General features: G+C 31.6%; 1 protein-coding gene across 4 annotated transcripts in view; it reads left to right on the forward strand.

Annotated features, from left to right (window-relative positions):
- ATP8B (ATPase phospholipid transporting 8B) overlaps positions 1-22,613 on the forward strand; it is a 155,135-nt gene that overhangs the window by 53,589 nt on the left and 78,933 nt on the right. The window contains exon 1 of one of the 4 annotated variants that reach the window (XM_090391976.1): positions 11,104-11,120. The exons of the other annotated variants lie outside the window; for them this stretch is intronic. The gene's annotated coding sequence lies outside the window, so the exon portion shown is untranslated. Of the gene's footprint in view, positions 1-11,103; positions 11,121-22,613 lie in introns of those variants that run through there. 4 annotated transcript variants of the gene reach the window in all.

Genomic DNA, 22,613 nt, shown 5'->3' on the forward strand with positions numbered 1-22,613 from the left:
GTTTTTTTTTTGGCAATTTTTGTCATTAAAATGGTTGGATAGAAGCGACATTACACATTTTATTGATTATCCTAAATAAATACTAAACTTGTTTAATTCTGCTCAACCACTGTAGAATTATTAATATCACGTCGTATCATTTTGAGAATAAAATGTTCTGATGATTGAATCCTATGGTCATCTTAATTTTGTACATCCTAAATTCAAAATTATATTAAATTCTGCCTAAACCATAGAGGAATTAGTGCAATATTATTTCTTCTCGTTTTGTCCCTGCAAATGAAACAAAAATCTAGACAGCGCAGTAATTTTCAAAAGTCGTCGCTTTCGAAACATCATTCAACCATAAAACTGAAATCTATGCAAAGAGATTTCCGAAATAACTTACGATGGCATTGCTAAAAAATAAAATAATAGTAATAATAATAAATAAATAAACTATAGAACTTAGGATCATTCAGCTATTGTAATGACGTCGAGACATCTATCCATCAGTTGGAAGGACCAAAGTTCGATATTCTGGCATCGTAGCATTAGTTATTTTCGTTATCCTACCTCCAATCTAGCATCAAAATATAGTCTTACTAACAAGATAGATTGAATAACACTGGCCTTTTAGTTGCATTTCGTTAAACGGTAATGCATCTAATACATTTTTTGTTTTTTTTTTTTGCCTTTCGTTCGTATACAAGCTAGCCAGAATTTATCAGGACAGAATTCAGTCCTCTTTGGAATCTTTGCAAAAATTATTCAGTCATATTCCGACTTTTTTGTTTCATAGTAGAGACGCAAAAGGACAAAATATCTGAAAATCATATACTATACTGCAATAACTTTGTTGAAATTTGGAAAACTTAGGGTTTTAAATGTACACGAGAATATGTAACTGTGGTTCAATTTTGGTTTCAGTCGGAGATTTAATTTTTTTTTTTTTTGTCAGAATATATTTATATTAAGTGTTTATAGACAATCCATAAAAAAGGTTTGTTTCATAAGCACATTATTGCATATAAACATCATAGTTTAGCACAACTGGACCCAGATTCGTTTTTTTGGTAATACGTACTAGAGACAATATTTTGTTCTGTTCAGTTTTGCTATAAAATTAGTCAAAACAAAACAGCACGACCAATAAATTTTAACAGTCATCCTAAATACCAAATAATTATGTTTTGCCTAATTTTGCCATTGCAAATGACGCGACTGAAACCAAAACTGAAACCACTCAACAAATTTCAATAAATATTCTAAACACCAAATTTCATCAATTTTTAAATAGTCATTTATCATCGAATCATCTTTGCTCATAATGATATGTCATTCAATAACGTCAACCTTGAATAGCGATCGTAAATCAATCCCCGATTTTATTAAATACCATCCAGCTAGAAAAGGGTTACTCCACATATTTGAGTAAGAATTCCAAACGACAAATTTCAGTAAAATCTAAAGTCCCGAAATAGTTTAGTTTGCGTATAGACTGACCAAACGACTCTTAGAGGTCTTGGGCATTGTGAAACGCACACCTAAGACGATTTTAAATTAGCTTTTGACACTCCCATCGGATTTTTACAAGTGCATCGTCACTACTCCATAGAGCTCTTTGAATGATATAACTTTCTCGTAGACCATAACGGTTATTTTCGCGAAAACAACGAAAATATCGACAATCGAAAATCCTACTTTTAAACAACTTCGATCGATATCGTATACATAACAGTCAAAAGACGCAGCTAGCTAGATGTTTATTTGATCAAATGAGCAAGCTGTAGCGTAGTGCTATTTTGTTGTTGAACTAGTCTTATGTTCAAAAGTAGTTTATGAAATTCTTCTTTTTTTTTCATCATAATTCTGTTTTATTAAAAAAAAATGATTGGAAATTATAATAATGTAAATGACTGTTAAAATACTAAATATATTTTTATCCATTTGATTAGTTCATCTCAGATGGCTTTGAAGTGATTTTCACCTTCTTTAAAATAAATGAATGAAAAATCATGAATTTTCATTATTTATATGGAACAGTAATATTGTGAAAGTCGTTTAGAGCGAAACGATTTTCCTGTAAAACTCAGCTTATCTAGGTAAGCTCTGTTTATTCAGGCAGTTTCCCTTTCTTCCAAACCTGTGTTGAGTGGTACCTTTTCAGCTGCTTAGTTACCGGTGTTGCTTGTACAGGTGCAACACGTGACGAACGAGGCATTGAAGTTTTGAGGTAAATTTACAGAACAGTTGCTTCCTTCTAAGCAGGACGAAAAAACTAACACTCCTTACCTACAGAATGTAGTGAGTACTAATCTTTTATTATTATTATTACGTACCATTTATCATTGTTTGTAATAACTTATATGCTAATTACTTTATTCACAAATTTACAAATGAGGCATATAATTCGGAAGTATAAACCTTGAAAAACAATGCCACTGATGCAACAAGGACTTTCGTTACTTCTAAATGGCTGTTTACATGATCTTTTGTTTTCATTTTCGATATTTTCTAAAGTTATGCATTTTTTAATAGCACTATCGTTAATGATAATTAAATATGGACGAAATTACCACAGAATTTTGCAGATTTATTCAATGAAATGAAAAAAAGAAAATAAAAAAAATACCGTCAATGGTGGGACTCCATAAAATAAAGGGGAAATCCGAGATTGAATACGTGATTACTATAACAAACCATTGAATTTAGGATAATTTATAGAAAAAAATAAAACTAATCTGGCTACAGATGGCGTAAAACACATCTGCAGCAAGGAATTGGTTGGATAATTTAGACCATTGTTTAAATTATTTTATGACATGAATAAAAATATATATATTAGCAATTATTATGAAGCAAAATTTAATCTAAGTTTCTAAATATACAGTAATACACCAAATTTTTTATTATATACGGAAAATTATGGTACATTTAATAATTTTTTGTTCGTCCCCGTGTGTTGGCCGGGATAAGAATAGCTCCACTGTAGTCCATGCTTGTCGTACGGCAACTAAAATGGGTACCCAGGGAGGGTAATGGATGGCAATGCTGTAGCCAATGAAGTTCTAACTTAGGCTAAGCTATTGCTGTTACCCTCCTCCATGACCAGAGCTCATAGCTGAATAACACTCTATCCTTACATTGTCCTCTACAGATAACGGGGAATATGAAAAGCATTCTTGCTTCGCCTATCTAGCCAAAAATTAAAAATTTATTTTGTTCGCATAAAATTATTTTTGCATTTTGTTTGCATACATACCGTGTATTCAAAATTCGCATTTTTGCGGTTTTAATTAACATAAACGAAAACAGATAATAAGTTATAAAAAATTTTGAACATTATCTCGAAAGGTCTCTAAACTTCATGGCACACTAACAGAATGAACGATGTTATATATCCAAATTATTGTAACTAGATAAGTTTTAAAATTTACCAGAAAGCTTATGATAATATAACCTTCGGCATCGGAGTCACCTTGGACTGCACTACTTACAAGACATGGACTCTATCCGAAAGCCCATATATTCTCTTTTATTAATGCATTTAGGTTTCACAGGTCTGACAATTATTTCGAACTGTTGGTTCTCATCAGAAACCAGTCAGAAACCTTAAGGGGATTCTTGGTTTAATTCTGTAGCAATCTCATGTTAAAAAGAAGACTTTTTGGGTCTATAATGTGAAAAAAAATTACAGAGCATCTTTTTCATCATACAAAATTAACTTTGAGTAATGTTTAATATCTAGTCTTAGTTTTCTAAACTGCACAATTTCTTATTATATACAGAAAACAATAGAGCATGTAACTTCTGCTATGTTTTAACTCATACAAATTTATTTTTGTGCAAACCTATTTTCGTATATTCCATATATTTATTTAATGATATACTGTTATAAAAAGGACTTAACTGTTATAAAAATTATAAAAAGGACTTACTGTTTTTTTTTTTTTTTTGTTAAAGCAAAATTATTTTGTATTTTTTGTATTAGCATAAACATTCATACATGAAAAAAGATAAACATGTGAAAAGTCAGGTAGTGAAAAGATGAGAATGAACTGCGACGTTTGAGTAAAGAGACAAGAGTGCGAAAGAAACACAAAGAAGTCAATATTATATGGTGATTTCATAAGGAGTATGTACAAGATGAGAAAGTGACGAAATCATGTTTACTTGGAGCGAAGACTGAAGATGCCAATGATGCTATTAGAATGTAAATAATTGAAGTGAAAAAACAGTTCATGGCTTTGATAGGTACGAATGATTTGAAAAGTCAATAATATGGAATTAGAGAGAGAGAGAGAGAGAGAGAGAATGATCTGATGCTCAGAATCAGGGAAAGCATGGATGGTAGTGGAGGATGAATGTATTTCTAAAGATCAAATGATCAAAGAATTATGAGTATTTTCATAGATCTCAAATCTGAATGGGTGGTCGTTAAAAGATATGAAGGTGTGTGTGTGTGTGTGTGTGTGTGTGTGTGTTCTCCTGATCGGTTTGCCTGACTGCGGGATGAAAAACATCATTTTCCACGAGGAGGGATAACGCTTCCGTATATACACATGAGACAGGCTAGGCCTACTTTGAAAAGCCCTGATAAAAGTTCTTCTCGTATTAGACAGGATTCGAACCCAGATCTTCAACCAAACGGCTAAGTCGAAACCACATAAGGTACAGAGGCTCAGATATTATGAAAATATCGTCTTATTTCGTTTTCTTTCATTAACAGTTAAATTAAGGTTAAATATAAAGTTCTTATATCTATTATTATCAGCTCCTTACATTGTACGAAACATGTTCTAAATTTATAACAAAAAGAAGCTTATTCTAAAGAGAAAATTTATACAGTATAGATATAAAAAAGAAATAATGTTTATTTCTTTTTTAATCAGTGCTAGAAATGCCTCTACCATTGACAACGGAAGTTTTCACATTTTGTTCATCAAAAGATAAACAAAATATGAACCATTCAAACTATATAATCTGACACGAAAACTAATTATACAAGTGTAACGAATATATTTTTATATCTTATCCCTTTTGAAATCACATTTCGGAATGTCTAAACACACATCAAGGATGCAGTATCTCTCTTGATCCTTACTATGGATTTTAGATTTCCTCCAATTTATTTTTAGATCATATCGAATTTTTAAAAGGTTCCTAAGCTATGTTAAAGAAGCCAGGCCAGTAAGCCTATTTCAATGTTAATTGTGACACTGGCATAAAAAAAATAATATAATTACACGGCTATTACTCGGTAGCCATGTTATTATAGCTCACCTTTTTATTTTTTTCATAACGCAATATCATCAACGGGAAATTGCTATGGGCGCAATTTCCCGTTGATGCAAAAAAGATCCAGGCTCGATTCTCGTCGTGACAATAGGAATCTTTATATGGGCTTTTTTCAAATGAAGGTGAGTTAGCCGATCTCATATGGAGGAAGCGAGTTTTTTTCCCGGAAACTCGGATTTTTCTTCTCCCATACAGGCAAACTGGCCATGAGAACACACGCAATTTACAGACAAAAAGGCTGTTGGTGGTTGATGGCATTGTATGTCGATGGTAATAGTGTCTTTGGAGAATTAAGTTGGGAGAGATGGTGAGTTGTGTACATTTGGAGCAAAGTACCCTCCCATGATGAGTCCTTCGACTCCTTGGAGGTGTCATGTGATAATAATAATAATAATAATAATAATAATAATAATAATAATAATAATAATAATACAGTATGTCGTTTTTATTACTTTTTAAAATAATTTTATACTCATAGAATATAGCTTTTTAGATTTCTGACAGCATTGTAACCATCATATTCCAAAAGTTTTTAATCAGATCGTTTGGTGGTTGTCGTTTGCGCCGACATTCAGATTTGTACTGTGCGTTGTATTTGTCCCATTATTCCATAAACGTCTTCCGATTATTTTTGAAATGGAGCCCTGGTTATACGGATAATTTGATGGTCCTAATTAACATTTTTTGGGAGATATCAGAAATAAATACTAAAATAAGATATATATAGAAGCCTACAACATTTTTTTAATTAATGGGACTATTATATTTTAGCAAAATCTATGAAATCGTTTTGACTTATTCACACTTACTTCCAGAAAAATTTGAGACGAATACAAAATAATGTTTTATTTTTCACGCTGTTTGTAACCTCATCTTAGAAATCAGGCATACTATATATTTTTTTTCTTTTTTTGCTTCATTTGATAGCGAGGTCAATCAGCCTGATCTTGCTTGTCCTTGTATAGCTCAGCCAATTCTTTAATTGTAGTTCAGTAGAAAAAGGAGAAGAGAGGCACATGGTTTAATATAGAAGCAAGAGGAATAATTGAGCTCATTATTTTTGTGGATTTTAATATCTGCAATTAATCCATTGTCCTTGAAGTTTAATAAAAATTCATTTGAAGAACCGGGCGACACTATGGCTCATTCTTAAATACGTGAGACGTGATGTTTCCATTTTCCCTATTTACGCATTTCCCCATTTCCTAATAACATATTATTAGGAACATCGCTTCTTAGCTAGTAGTCCGTAGGAAATACATTCAACATCAATGATAGTGAGGGCTGGAGACTGGCTGTATAGCTATTTCTTAATTAAAAGAGTATTATCTACTCCAAGGAAATAAAAGACATGAAAATTTATTCATATATAAAAGAGTGTATGCGTGTATAAACACATTACATCGAAGCGTGCAATGTATATATATTTACACATTATTTCATATTCATCTAAAACGGAACTATTTTATTATATGTATATAGAAAATAAAACGGATACATCCCCAGCAAATGCTGGGAACTTTCAGTTCACTGACGATGGGTGGGCTAAACAGCAGACAATTTGGAAGCCCTAAAGACTAAGCACTGTATTGTTTCAATCCTTCAAGCAAGCGGAGTGGTGGTTTCCCACTGACTGATAAAAATCATGTACCATATTTATTTCTATATCAATCCAGAATCCTCAGTGTTTTCCATTTGTGTCTGTTAATCATTCAACAAATGTGCGTTGAGTGATATAACCAGTGGTGAGCTATAAGGGGCTCGTGCGAACCCTTTGTTAAATTTTTCTCAACGTTGCGAGCCCCTTGTTCTTCTTGTTTAATAATTTTGTAGAACTAGAAAATACCACCACAGAATGTATACATGCTACTATAATTGCTACTTTAAATTCATATGGATTTTCTGATAACTATATAAAAAATCATTTCATTGCATTTTGTTCTGATGGAGCTAGTGTAATGTTAGGAAACAAATCAGGTGTTGCAATCAAACTTCTACAAAAATTTCCCAACGTTGTGATTTGGCATTGCGTAGCTTATCGTTTACAATTAGCATTAGACGATTCGATAAAAAAAAATTAAAGAAATAAATCAATTTGAAATATTTATGGATAAATTATATGCTTTTTATCATCAATCACCAAAAAATTAACGAGAATTAAATACGATTGCAAAAGACCTTGGTATCGAAATTTTAAAGATCGGCCGTGTGTTTGGACCACGATGGGCAGCTTGCAGTTTGAGAACAGCTCTTGCTGTATGGAGAAATTACCCAGCTTTATGCAAGCATTTTGCATCGAACGATAAATATAAGGGCTTTTTAAACTGGCTTCTCAATTTGGAATTTTTAAAAGATCTAGCATTAATCATTGATATCCTACAGGAATTATCATATCTGTCAGAAGCTCTACAAAGTCGCAATATAAATATTATAAGGGCTAAGTTAGCTTTTTTGTTTTGTTTTGTTTTGTTTTGCTCGACGATGCGAGCCCTTTGTTAAAATTTCCATAGCTCACCACTGGATATAACGGGTTTTAAGCTGTTGTTCTAATATGTTCTAATCACTTCTTTTCATAAGGTATTGAATACTGCTACTATTAATATGCTTAACGAGTATTTATTCTTAGAGAAGCTTGATCCAAAATTCCATGGATGATGAGGCATCAGTCTGTTCAAAAGCTAAAGATTTAGGTATTGTTTCTGGTAAAATTCTCATGCTACTCCTCTTAAACACTATTATTATTATTACGGATATTATAGCCTGTTTTTGTTTAGGAGTGTCCCTTATTTTAAATACATTGGCTATTTTTACTAAAAAAAAAATGTATATATATATTTTAGGATATTATGGGTGAGTATTGAAGACAATTATAGCAGAATAAAAGAGGAGGAAAAATTTTGTACATACCTTGTTTTGATACTAGGACGTTTTCAAATTCCATGTTCCTGCTGAAGGTTATTTATAGCAGGGGGGAAGGGAGCGTGGGAGGAGGTGTTTTGACGCGGGAAGAATAAATTGGAAACCCGGGTTTATTTTAATAATATATATATATATAAATTATTGTATTTAAGGGTGCTTTTGGGTGGGGGGCGAAGGGTTTACTTATGGGAAAACTGGGGCAGGGAAGAACGTTTACTAAAGATTTACTTATTTATCATACTTAAGCGGATACTAAACATGTAATTATTCACTATTGCGTATGGCTAAGTGACCTGCTGATTATGTTTGAATAGTTGGATATCACATTCCTTGGATAAAACAGTATGGAGGCTGCAGTGCTGCGCCGTGGGTAGGAGGCGCCCTTGTGCAAAACTTTTTTCAGCGCCCCCATAAAATAAGTTTCCATGAAACTTATTTTTCCGAAAAATTTTACTTTGTTAAAAGTACAAAACAGTTTATATGCATACATAAAATTATAATCACTAAAATTCATTAATAAGGAATTTTTAATAAAAAAATTTTGAAAAATGCTTATTTCGTTAATATATAAATATTATACAACAGAATATATATATATATATATATATATATATATATATATATATATATATATATATATATATATATATATATATATATATATATATATATATATATATACAGGGTGTTCGGGATAAATTTGACATATTTATAATTAATTATATTTTTCCGTAAGTTACATGTATTAACACACACTTCTCTTCATTTAAAAGTTTGGACCCTTCTTCATTCATATACAAGATGTCAGAAAGGATGGATAGCTGGAACCCACCTGAATCATGGAAGAGAATAACTTGTATCATGATGATTCGTGCCCGCCATCAAAATAAGGATATTACGACTGCTGCCCAATGCTCCCTGAATACAGTAAAAACAATCAGGCATGAACTAGAGACTTGCAATGGTGACTACGAGGATGTAGCAAGAAGAAAGATCCCTAGCAGACGATCTGATTGCGTTCGTACAGCAGAATTCCTCGCAAATCTGCAGGAACAGGTGTTGAAGAACCCTGGCATTGGAATTCGGGCTTTGTTCGTGGAGTTGCTAACTGTAGTCAAGCCCTGGATAACAAGGGTAGCCAATGGTAGGCCGTATGTATGGCAGCAGGATTCGGCCCCTTGCCACACCTCTGGGAAAAGTCAAAAATGGTTGTCTGAAAATTTCTACGACTTCACCAGTCCAAATGTTTGGCCTCCAAACTCCCCAGACCTTAACCCCATGGATTATTTTGTGTGGGGCGCAGTTGAAAAAGACACCAATCGCACTTCCAGTAATACAAAAGCCCAGTTAATGGATAAAATTAAAACAGTTTTTGCGGCCCTTCCCAGGGAGACTGTAGCATCAGCTTGTTCGAGGTTCCGAAGCAGAATTGAAGCTGTGATCGATGCTAATGGTGGTTATTTTGAGTAAATCTTGTTGATAGTATTGTAATTAACTCTGCCTGTAATGTTTTTTTGTCAATTCATTAAATTTAATAGATACAAAGAAGATTTTCTTTTTCCTTACGAAACTGTCAAATTTATCCCGAACACCCTGTATATACTGGTCTGATTAACTGGTGAGCTTCCAGGTGATGAAGTTGAATGTTGATGTTTTTCTCCAAATTTTACGAGTAAGTGCGATTGAGTGAATACCCTCAGTACTAGAAGACGTTATTTATTCAGGTCTCCCCCGATATTTTTTTCTGATAAAAGACAAAAAAGGCATGCAGTAAGCTGTTCGGGGGAGAGGAGGGGATGGGGGGAGAATACTTTGACTTGGTCTTCCAACTCCTGTGTAGGAGTTGGAAGAGAAGAATAATGCCAGAAGTTCAGTTTTGTCTTGGTGTAATATTACAATAGAACTATCCAGAAAGGGTGAAAAGGAGGGGGGGGGGTAATACAGATCGACAGAAGTTGCATCCAGTGGGTTTGTTGGACAAAGACTATATTGCTATTTGAGCAACTGGAAGATTTCTTGCATGTTGTCGTTGGGAAGCGGATTTCTCTTTGCTGATAGTCTTTTTTTTTATCGGCCATACACATCTGTGTAAAGTAAGGTGTATACAAAGCCGGAGTGCCGATTTTAAGCTACTTGCGATGTTGGATTTTTCCTTGGATTGCTTTGCCATACTTGTCGGAAAATCAAGTTTTGGAATGTCGCCTGGGGTTTTGAGTGGAATAGGGAATGAATATCTTTATTCCAGTAAAAAAAAATAATTATTTGGTTTGATTAATTAAATAATTAATAATTATTTATTTGGACGCGTTAGATCAGAGGAATTTATACAGTAACCAGCCCAAAGAGAAAACAAAACAATAAAATCCAACCTTCCCTCAAAAAAAAAAAAAAAAAAAAAAAAAGCTTTATTGTTTGGGACGGAAAATCAAGCCTTCTAAAACAGATAATGAAAAAATATCAAAGAAAGAAAGCAATAAAATGGATTTCGAAAAGAGAGTAACAGTGATAAGGGTAACACTGAGTAGCTTATTACACCAGTGATAACAATCCATATCTTGTTTCTTACAGCTACAATTAAGTTTAATTGGAGTTGCGGACACATAATTCTATGTTTATGGTATCTACGTTAAGCTACAGCCTTAGTTCCTTATCAGAAACGTATGAACTCTACATCATTACTTTATATCCTTTTTATAGAGTTTATCACAAAGAATTATATTAATCATTTTGCAGGGATTATTCGAATTCCTGACAAATGATGCAAACAAGATATTTCTTCCTCTTCTCATCAACTTAATGTTGTTGTCATCACTTGTAATTCAAATATTTTCAGAGAATTTCTAATATTCAGGCACTTGAAGCAAATAAAAATCACCTAAGAAGAATTCATCAAATGCAGGCGATATTAGAGATCTGCAGAGGTGAGTTACATCCTAGATATTGAACACTAACTAAACATAAACATCTTTATAAAAAGTAGCAGAATGGGTTTATTGTCCAAAAGTATAAACTTAAACGGGAAAAAACTTAGGTATTAAGTTGAGCATGATTGGTTTGAGTGATTAGCGTGCTGCCTTCCGACTTGCTGTTTCGTCTGATCATCCCTCTGATGAAATTTATCTTCCACCCTAATGACCCACTGCCTCTGCTTATTCGACCTGAAGTGGCTCGAAACGTTTCATGTTCAATCTCTAGAGTAGATATTCCGGATTACTCAAAAAATAAAAATAATAAAAACCGTTTCTTATCCATGGTACTAATTTACTGTAGGATTACAACCTTTTCGTGGGTAAGAACTACATAAAAATGTTCAACTAAATTAAGTTTTCGGTTTAAGATATTAAAAAGCTGTAAATTACTAAGTATCATGCAAATACCAAAATTTTATTCTGGTGTAATGAATAAGTTACATTCCTGAGTTACACTGGCTACATTCTGTCTTGACACCTGAGACCAGTGGACACAATCCAAATACTTTTCTCAACAGCATTGTTCCCATGAAGATCGCTCTCATTAATAGTTATTTACTTCCAGCAAAACTTCAACTCATTCAATAGCTGTCCACATGAAATTACAAAGTGGAAGTTATTTTTTTTTTACTCTAATAGACTTATACTGTTGAACGTGACAGGAGTTATTCAGGGATCTGTTTTCAGTAATAAATCCATTGGGATGCGAAAGGGCACGCTCTTGGGGAAATTAAAGCTTTGCTAAATTGAACAGACGAGCCGTCCATTGTGTTCAGGAAACAAATGAATTAACTTAATATTCTTTTCTGAAGTACTGTGTTGCTTCTATATCTTTTAATAAGGTTACAAATGCGGGAACAACTTGTGTGCTATATTCGTTGCTATAGTCTGTATGAAGTAAATACGAATATAGTGGAGTTTATTTTCATTTTTTAAAAAACGTCGCCTACGAGAATTCACTATAATACTAATTATTCTAGACAAAAAAATAGAAATTTTTAGCTGACATCGAAGATATTACGCAATAAGTGTAGCAAATTTAAACCATAAGCTGTCTTACAGTTCATAATTTACCTTAAGGTTCAGAAATTTCTTGGGTATTGCTCATCTCTAAGGTTCTCCCAGCAACCTTAATGCTGTGGTATTATCTGTTGTCGCCTCAACAGAAAACAGACTGCGAACTTAACCACCTTTGATGTACATTATGGTGCAATGATTTTAACATACAACTTCATTTACTTTAAAGTCTACATTTAAATTGTAACCTTCTAAAAATGTAAACTTAATATGTAAATTCAGAACTAAAAAAAAAGTTTTAAATCAAAGTCATATTTAACTCTAAACTTAAAATTTACTTATAAGTTACACATAAATTTTTGCATTTAGAGATAAAATGATTTTTATAAATTTATTATTTTACTGTTTTAAAGGTGTATATGTATTTCAACATTTATTATTTTAGTAGACTTTAGAGCTAATAAAGTTTATGTTAGCAATTACGTATATTATATGTTATCATGTATTGTCATATCATAAGTTAACATAAAATGTTTTTATGAACATCGTATGCCCAAAGGAATTTTTTTTCTTCTTTCGTATGATGTGAAGGTGCAGAACATAAAATCTATATGCCTTTTTGGCCACATACTCTTGCCAAATTTTGGAACTTTCCTCTTCATTAATTATTAGTTTGAAAATGCATCTTATAAGCAATAGAAACATAAACTATTGAATTTCGAGATGTTTTTTCAATAGAAAAAAAAACTTCTAAATTATTAAAATCCTGTATTTTGTACATATGTATGTCATATTTACATTACTGTACTTAATTTCATGTACAAATTGAAATAACATCAATTTCTTAAACGAGAAAAGTTTTTTTTTTCTTACCATACTGATCCTCAAATATTATAATAATGGGGTGTGTGTACACTACCTGAGCGGTACGCTTAGATCCCTGTCCTTGATATATTTTATTGAAGGCTAGGACTGAACCATCGATTTTTCTTTCCCCAGCTTTAGCAAACAGCTTTCAGCAGAACGCCATCTGCTCTATGACACTTTATGACATGGATTCTACGAACCCTACCCAAATAAAATAAAACAACAACAAAAAAAACCTTAATTACCGTAACGATCATAAACTTGACTAAATGTTTTCATCGTCCTATCACATTCTCTTCCATGTACGTCAGTCGAATAGAGCATTTTAAAAGAATAATGTAGGCGAGTGTGCTTCAGTCATATCCAAAAATATCTGAAATAAAGAGCCAAAAGGCTTCACTTCGGCGATGCAAAATTATTCAAATTAAGTGGATATTGAATCCAACATTATTTCAAAGCCGAATAGAGAAACTGCAAGAGTTTCATGCCGAGTTGCCCCTGTCATGGAAGGTTTGCTTAAGCTTGGATCCGCCGAAACTTTTATAGTTTCTATCTATATTCGGCATGAAACTCTTGCAGTTTCTCTCAAACTCTTGTAGTTTCTCTATTCGGCTTTGAAATGACATTGGATTCAATATCCACTTAATTTGAATAATATCTGAAATTATATATCTAAAAAAGTTTGATTAGGTTGTTTTTTTTAAGTTCATATTCATTAAAATAAAACAATAATTTACAATGTTATATTTCGATTTGATTTAATAAATAATTATTGAACAATAAAATATAATGTTAAAGAATTCAGATTTATTAAATAATTCTTTTTATATTTATTTATATTTTATTTATAAAATAAAACATAATAATATAATATATATATATATATATATATATATATATATATATATATATATATATATATATATATATATATATATAATAAAACGTTATATATATTGCAATTACCTTTCTGATTCTACATGTAAAAAAATCTATGTATATCACTCAAAGAGTATAACTTAGTAAAATTATATTAATAAATAAAAGGTATGTTCTAAAAATTTAAATATAAATGTTAATAATTTTGATTTTTTTTTCTAAATTTCGAATATTTTTTATAATTTTAATGTACAGATAGGCAGATCAAAGTTTGCATAATTATATCAAATGTATACGTATCTTAAGCCTTTGTTGCAGGTTGTCATTAATTCAGATTTGTTACAAACCAGTTTGAGTGTAGAAGTACATGAGCACGTGGAGATAAATACTAGCTAGGATAAGAAAATATCACCTCTTATCCAGCACGCTTTGAGAATTAACATACAACTTAGTTTTGAAAAGTGCAGACTGGTCGCCTAACGATTTCCAAGAAGTTTGGTTAAAAGAGTGTTAAAATTAAGAGATTTTCTAATGCTTATTTATTTATATTTATTTATAAATATAAATAAATATTTATTTATATTTATAAATAAATATTTATAAAAATTAATACAATTTATAAATTGTATTAATTTTTATAAATTAATACAATTTATAAAAATTGTATTAATTATATTGTATTTTTTATAAATTGTATTAATTTATAAAAAAAATTAACACAATAAAATTGTTAAATATGCTTTAATACATATGAAGATTAGATTATTTGATCTCAAAGCTTTTCTGATTTTATTTTTATTTTATTTATTTATTTATATTTTTATGCTTAGAAAAGGGATAAAAATTACTTGTGACCTTTAAAAAAAGCAAGAGTAGTTTGACATATTATGAACAATTCACAACAATATTTTTTCGTCTAATATTTTATAAGCATTAATATGTTTCGTAAATTAAAATTCTACTTAATTTACATTTGCTATTTTATAATACTTATGAAACGTTATGCAAAATAAGCTCATTTTATAAAATGTTATAAAAATTAAGTATTTATTTTAAAATTCTTTATGATTTAATATGATTTAATAATAAATGTATAAGAAAATAAAAAGTATAAGAGCTATTTATTAATTAATATATAATAATAAAAAATTTTACAAAACACCTTTCAGAAATAACTATAATTATCATGAATTAGAGCAAGGTTGGGGACGCAATGAACGTTTGCAAGAATTTTAGAAGTGAAGGCAATTTGTTGGCTATATACAAAATAGGACATTTTTTTTTCTTTACTCATAAAATACAAAATAGTACATTTTTTTTCTTAACTCCCAAAAATCATACAAAATAGGACTTTTTTTTCTTTACTCCCGAAAATACAGGTTTCTCTTCCCGCATGCAGTTAACAGACATAGCCCAATAACTTCATATTAACCAAACAAGATGTAAAAAATTATCTATTGAAATAGTATATACATGTGTGAAGAACGCTGAAATGATTGTCCCATAATTATATCATAGCAAAAACTAGAACACGTATTTTATTGCTCAAGAGTCAACGTATAACAAGATATTCAGTAAACTTTTTTTTAATGTAAATCCCATGTACGAAAAGTTGTAAACCGATATAGTAGATAAATACTGTGGGTAGGCTAAAGGTTAAATAATTCAAGAAACCTGCTCTAGAGAGCAAACTGTTGCTTTTTTTCAAGTTAGGTTTGGAATAAGGAGGGTAGTAGTCTCACAGACATTGAAATTCATTATATTTTCGAGCGGAATTATATTATTCTGTGTTCGAGAAGAAAATAATAGAAATAAACACAACAAAAACCAAATTTAACCTTTAGTTTACTAAAAGAAAAGATCAGATCTAACTCCCCCCCCCAGAAAAAAAAAAAGAATAAATAAGTGCAGAGCGAGAGATTTTAATTTTTAAGATAAACATATGTATTTTAAGAATTACATATTATTAGCACATCCCTTAAAAAAAAAAACCAGTTATATGCTGTTGTGTAAGATATTTTACAATGGTCCTTGTTTAACTACAGAAAACTTTATATAATTAATTTTTAGTTTAATAACTTACAGTATATGAACTGCTAGAATAATCGTCAGCTCACATTCCACGTAAAATCTGAGACAAAGAATTCAGGGAGGGAAAAAAATTCGAGTCATGTAAGTGCAGCGCCGGCCCGAGCAAGTTTTTGAGTGTGTGCAAGATTTTTTTTTTTCTCCCTTCGGTTTCACATTTATATTATTTATGAATATATCAAATTTTATATTAAAATTTTAAATTACTAAATAAAAATTTCCGATTAATTTTGTTTCTTAAATAAAAATATTCTATTTATAAGAGAATTAAATTTTCTCAATGAAATTGGATCTAAATGTTTCTGTCCCAGGTATTATCAAAATAAAAATAATTATTTGGAGCTTATATAATTAGAATAAAATATAATTATCTTAGTAAATATGTATATATAAATTTAATATTTTTGAAATATATGATATATCCAATTTAATTATTATTTTTTTTAAAATTGTTTCTGCCTCCAGTATATAATTGTAAGATAAACTCTTTGTAAGTTTTTCGCACTTTTATTTTTCCGCCTGCGGCAATCGCCCATTCCGCCCCTGCCTCGAGCCGGGCCTGTGTAAGTGCCTTGAATGTCCTTATAAGGACTGGCTTAAAGGGGCGAAGCAAGAATGCTTTTCATCTTCCCCGTTATCTGTAGAGGACAGTGTAGGGATAAGGTGTTATTGAGCTATTAAATTAAAGCTCTGATCATGGCAGGAGGGTAACAGCAATAGCCAAGCCTCAGTTAGAACTTTATTAGCTACAGCACTGCCATCCATTACCCTCCTAGGGTAGTATCTCTCCCTGCCTTGAATGTTAATTGAAGCAGTTTCTTTTAACAGACTTTTATTTTTGTATTAGTGTTCTGTTTAAACATAATTTTCATGACACAATGCAGAACGCTTTCATGGATCTGAAATTCGAACAAAAAAAAATGCATTTTGTGTTGCACTTTTGTATTAAAAATTACAAAGTCCTTCATTAATCTTTTATACTTTTATGCAGTTAATCCAATTTTATTTTTAATTAGAGTTTCAGCTAATGAAGGCTGTTTGTTGGGCGCAAGGAAAATGTTGCAAGTATTAGCAAAGATGAATCTTCCTTATACTTACAAAGCGAACCCACTGCTTTTTTTTTTTTGCTGGGGTGAATAAAATGACAGTAGATGTATGGAGATGATATGACTCATTTCATCAAAACAAAATATTTATTTATTTACGAAATTTTATAGTCCTTATATAAGGATAAGGACTGGCTTAAAGGGGCGAAGCAAGAATGCTTTTCATCTTCCCCGTTATCTGTAGAGGACAGTGTAGGGATAAGGTGTTATTGAGCAGTTAAAGCTCTGATCATGGCAGGAGGGTAACAGCAATAGCCGAGCCTCAGTTAGAACTTCATTGGCTACAGCATTGCCATCCATTACCCTCCCAGGGGTTGAATAATCTCTCCCAATGTAAGGATAAGGTGTTATGTTTAAATTTAAAGTGGTTATATTTAAAACATAAATTGGTGTTTTAAATATTATGAATTAATATTGAAAATTTTTTAAATAAATAAAAAATCTCGAAAATTTCACGATAATTAATTAACTACATTAATTTCATATATAATACCAGGGTGACTTATCAACAGAGTTTCGTCATCAATACGTAAGATCTATAGTTATGAACCTCGCAATGAACTAGCTGCTCACTTCATCAAACGCAGCAAGAAATATAGGAGTGTCATCTTTCTACATGGATATAACGTATGCTAATCATAGGTTGTAATGACGGATTCTTTATCGTTGACAGCACTGGAAATAATAGCAGTAGTTGTCCATCAGAGTTTCGGTTCGTGTTTTACATTTTAGGCAATACCTGATAAGATATCTTAGAAGGATTTCTTTTTTTTTTCGTAATGTTTCACAACTGCCTCTTAGTTCCACCAGTTTCTGAAGGCCACTGCGCAGTTGATGCTTTAATTGACCAATAGCGTTCTTCGCTATTGTAAAGCAGTGTATACAGGAGCCTTTAAGACTCTTTGCTTTGAGTACCAGGAAACAATTTTGATTGTACCATAACACAATAGCCGGAGCGCATGTCTAGCTTTTCTTTGCATGCTTTCCCAAAACCTTAATTAAAATATAATATCCCAAGCGGCATTCATATAAAGAACTTCCGGCCATCTTTTTCCTTTTTCTTTATTTATTTAAAATAGTATTTGTAAAATCCCACAGTTGTAAACCAAACTAAAACAAAACCAATCAATTTATTTAATTTTTATAAATAAAATATAATAGCAATTTATAACCATAATTCTTTTTAAATGTTTTAAGAAAAACCGGGCTAGAGAATGATTAGTATAATTGGGCAGATTCCATTCATTTATGTAGCCCAATACTCTATTGAATTCTGTTAATGAAAAGCAGCTGTAACAGGGCTAATTAATAGTAATACGAGATTACTATTAAACGTAGTATTAAAAACTGACCTTTTAAATGAATTTTAGGGCATTATGTTTAATTAAATTCTTTTTAATTTATAATTTTGAAAATGAAATCTTCCGTTTTTTTGTTTCTTTTTCTATTTTTTTTTCTTTTTATTATTTTTTAACGAAGCTTCTTCCCAAGAGCAGTTGCCATGTAACAGAGTTCAACCTCGATTCCGGAAGTGTATACCGAAAATAGCACACTCCCAGCTTTTCAGATAAGGATGATCATATATCAAGTTTCTCCAACAGCTTTCCTCAGCATGTTCTACTGTGAAGTTTACTTCGGGCTATGTGTTTGTATATGTATGTGTATGCGTGCAAAGAATAGCTGGGATGAATGGATGATAAAAAAAGAAAAAGAAGGAACCAAGTTTCCGGGTGAACTTGATAGTTATATGGATGTCATAGGGATCATAAGTTGAACTTTACATAAATGAAAGCTAACAGAATGACACCGTTTTTTTTACAACTGTTTTTGGTTATTTATCCATCGCCTTGATGCACATGTTTGTATTTATTCAGCTATGAGTAAAACGTTCTCTGACATGGAATGAATACGATAAAAACATTAGCGCAATTCTCCTTCTGCAGATAACGGTATTGTCTTGAAATTTTCATCATTTTAAACATATACTTCTACTGCTACTTAATGTTTTTTTTTTATTTAAGCAATATTTATATATTTTATGTGACTCTCACCTACTAAAGATTGCAAATCTATAGTGTGTTAGTACAAATGAGTGGAATAGGAGATTTTTTGTTTTTTATTTTATATTTAAAATTTATTTTTTACATATAAAGGTTAAAGGAATAACTTTATATATATTTACATAATTTTAAATGAAGTAAAGAGACAAACAGTTGTAGGGAGAGGGGTCTGAAGTTCTTTGACACTTAGCAACCCATCAAGATAACATTGGACAAGGAGTTAAGATATAACGCCCTTAAACACGGATCAGTAAGAAAGCAGAGAAGAAGATAATCCTTCTGAGGTTACTTTTCTGAATTTTGGAAAAGTTGATGGCACCTTTATACACACTAATCAACTGTACAATTTATGGAAAAGCATCTTACAGACTCCAAATTCATTGCGAGAAGGTCACTCTGGTTCACACAACAGCCATGTGTGACCGTCACCGTCACCTCACCCACTACTTCCTTTAGCGACATATGTCATTCATTTACCGCTGTTCATGAAAAGAATCTGTTCGCTTGCTGACCACATTCTTGCTCAACATCTAAGAATTTTCCACCACCCCATTTTCCTCCTTCTATCACTGGTTAAAAAAATTGCCACACCCATCCTATAAGACATGCCACTAACTTATATATTTATGTTTTATCTCTGTTTTTTTTAGTTTATTTTAAAAATTTGCAGTATACAATCATTTATCACATCTAACATTTCAGACAACAGAAATTTTCTCGAGATATCTGCCTTTGCATCTTCTCCACCACTTCCTTCTATATGCGAAATCCAAAACGACCAAATCCGACAGTAGTCCGTATTTATTAAACTTTGTGTAGTAATACTTTTCGTTATCTTGATCACTTTTTTGAATGCGTTCCTTGAACTTCAACCCCGTGTAAGTTATCGCATCTAAATTCATTCGCTCCCTCAGTGGAGTGCCATTCAGTTCATAAATGTAATACACAGTTTGCAGTCTCCTCAGTTCAATGCCAATGATTTGCAGGTCATTCCTGTATTTTGGCTTTACAGCAAACAGCATGACGTGACTGATGAACTACTTCTGTAGCATCCCTTGACGCTACTTGTTCTTAAAGGTCTCAATAATCAGCTTGGTAAAATGTTTCCCTCCGCTTTTATTCCACGTTATGCATTGGCTTTGGGACTTAATGTAAGTTATATTCAGATAAATGGCTTAATATAATATATTGAATTCGGATTCAGTAAACTAATAAAAAGTTAATTAATATTTAATTAATATCTTAAATACGACTGGTATTATATTTTTCTTTATAATAATAAAATCATGATGTTTTAAATAACAAATAAATGTTGGTAAATTTTCTGTAAAAATCGGTTTACATTTTCTGTGCGCTGCTATTACTTCCAAATCTTAGTTTCAGAAATTGTAAAAATAAAATAAATAAATAAAAATAGATGTATTTTAGAGCAGGTTAAGGACTAGTTCCTATACGACTTAGTAGAGACACTTTGGTAAAGTTGTGCATTCCATTCAATGTTATGCTTTTAGTTTGATGTCAAACTTAACTACCCATTAATATCTGAAATCAAAACTTCCGCATTTTCAGCGAATCTGATCCGAAATTATACCAATTTTGAGTATTCTGACTTAGATTAAACCCAAAGCTTAATTATGAATGTATTTTATTTCCCGCCAATAGAATTCCTGATCATTCAGCGATTCTCTTTCCTTGGGAAGGTTTTTTTTGTTGTTGTTTTTGTAATTTGCATACTTTCATAGGAAACCACCTCAGACTGATATATTTTTTTACTTTGTCATACAATTTTACGTTATAAAATTAAACTAATATTTAATTAGGGAATACTACTATTCAATAAACCTGTATTGAATAGCAGTATTTCAAACTTGTACTTCATACCCATTTAGTATCGGTTTGAAAGATCAAAAATTCATCTTTCTCTCTCTCCTATATTGTAGTCTCAGACTTCACTTATATAGGTGTTTTCGGATATTTACTTTCATATAAAATTAAAAAAAAAAAACATTATTATTATAGTTGGAAAGTTTCTCTTTTGGAAGCAATTAGGCTCTAAAAATAATAAAAGCTTATAAGTAGGTCCTAGTTGAGCCAACCATAGTTCACGTAATAGCTAACTGAAAAATCATGTTTAGTTTAATTTCTTTAGTTCATTTTTCAGAAATTCTCTTTAAGTTTTTCGACAACAACAGCTTCACTCTACTTACCTAAAGTTATGCGGCACGTCGGAATCCCACTTGCGCGACCACGCGGCAGTGAGATTCGCTTGGAAAGTTCCGGTTATACGGCAATTGCAGGGTTTTCCCTTCCGGAAATCAGACAAACTTCCAGAAAGAAACGCGCAATTATTTAATGCACCCCCCCCCCCAATTCTTCACTTAACCCTTATTTTTTGTTGTGTAAGACTGTGCGGAAGCAGGTGAGGTCATAAGGTCAGAGTTTCCAGTTACACGCATTAAAAACAACTCCCTATACATGAGTGACTGACCCACGTTCAGTTAGTAGACTATTTTAAATGTCATAAAAGTTTTAAAAATCGATTTTTAAAATCAAAGGTTTGAGAATTATAAATTGTTTTATGCGTGCTAGTTCGTTGTGAAAGAGCGGCCATGAGTTACTGATCTCGAGTTGATATTTCATACAGTTCACTTTTACAAGATTAGCACAACTTTGAGATTAAGACGGAAGGCTTTCGAAAACTTTCGCTCAAAAAAAAAAAAAAAAAAAGAAAGAAAGAAAGAAAGAAAGAAAGAAAAATTACAGTTTGTTTCGTCGGCCAAAGAAGTAAAGCCGGTCTGATAACACGTATGACACGAAAATATGGAACAAATGGAAAGAGGTTTTATCCAGAGGCGAGTTGCACAACTTGTTCTACAGGTCATAGTGCTGTGTTTGGATAAATTGTCATTGTCAGCATGACAGAAATCAAGATATATGGAGCCTTTTGAGAAGTATAAATAAGGCAGACTCAGAAAAGATAAAAATAGAGGAAAGAACGATTGTTATAATGATTCAACAAGAAAGACACTTCTTGGAGCTGGTAGAAGTACTTAAGAAAAATATAGGAAGAAGAAACATATGATTAAGTATGAGGAGACAAATGATTAGGAGAAAATATTCCTTCACTGTTGTATGGAAAAAATTATCCCCTTCTCTCTCTCTCTCTTTCTCTCTCTCTCTCTCTTCGAGAGTTTGTATCAAGTATTCTTCATTTTAAATTTACAAGTCATAAATTCTTGCCTGTTTTCGGAAGAAAACTCCTGCCACCTCTGCATGAGAGGCTAACTCACTGTGAGTTGAAAAGCTCTAATAAAGATTTTACCCGTTGGAGCCAATCAAAATTAATATTAGCTCTTGAATAGAATGGCAGTTGTTGAAGTAAATCAGAAGAAGCAGAATATACACAAATCCAGAGTGCTAACGAAGTT

Source organism: Typopeltis vanoorti, chromosome 4, assembly GCF_054136105.1.
Source record: "Typopeltis vanoorti isolate ZY-2024b chromosome 4, IOZ_Tvanoo_1.0, whole genome shotgun sequence".
Taxonomy (NCBI): Eukaryota; Metazoa; Arthropoda; class Arachnida; order Uropygi; family Thelyphonidae; genus Typopeltis; species Typopeltis vanoorti.